The following is a 661-nucleotide window of genomic DNA, read 5'->3' as shown; positions in this document are numbered from 1 at the left end:
TGATTGGCAATTGGTTGAAAGAGTTACTACCTAGAGACCTGGAATCAATAGAAAGGAGTGTTTGGGTTAAGATAAGGACTTGTGGAGATTTGCAAGGTTCTTATTATGTAGCTAAAGTCTCACAGGTGACCACCCTTAGAGGCAACAGATGGCAAATGTTTTCTATTTAGAACTTTAAAAGGTGCTGGTCTCTCGGCCAATCTCTTCAGGATCAGAAAAACACTTGGAAAGGGAAGGGGATTCTCTATAGAAAGTAAATTTCCCCCACAAGATACAGCTCTGCAGAGCCATTTAAAAAATATGTCAAAGTCGATCCTTTTGTAGTTCAAGAGTGTAAAGATAGGGCGTTCACACGCATGCATCAGATGTGCCACCCTCAAACCTCGTTAGGATGTTGGCACATTACCTGTCTGACATAAAGGAAAAATAATAAATAAAAATATGTCAAAGAAATATATTCTGGGGCAAAAGATTTTTATTCCTTTCAGGGTCTGCTATCTGAATGTGATGCTATACTAGAATCAGGTTGGAATTTGGTATTTTATTGCTACAAAGAGTCTGCTTTGTCAGTCATAAGAGCTCTGTTTTAATGTTAATGCTGGTCAGCTGTGCCTGAATTCCAACGGGAGTAGAGTATAATGAGGCATAGCCAACCCTCCTA

The 661-nt window shown here is 39.3% G+C and overlaps 1 non-coding gene across 1 annotated transcript; it reads left to right on the top strand.

The window, feature by feature from the left end:
- The first annotated feature begins 312 nt into the window (after positions 1–312).
- Positions 313–416, top strand: LOC119618350 (small nucleolar RNA U13). Its single transcript, XR_005234673.2, has one exon. It is a non-coding gene; the product is annotated as a small nucleolar RNA U13 (small nucleolar RNA).
- Positions 417–661: the final 245 nt, after the last annotated feature.

Source organism: Chlorocebus sabaeus, chromosome 4 (assembly GCF_047675955.1).
Source record: "Chlorocebus sabaeus isolate Y175 chromosome 4, mChlSab1.0.hap1, whole genome shotgun sequence".
Taxonomy (NCBI): Eukaryota; Metazoa; Chordata; class Mammalia; order Primates; family Cercopithecidae; genus Chlorocebus; species Chlorocebus sabaeus.
Note: the sequence above shows the minus strand (reverse complement) of the source record. Positions and strands in the feature narration are given on the sequence as shown.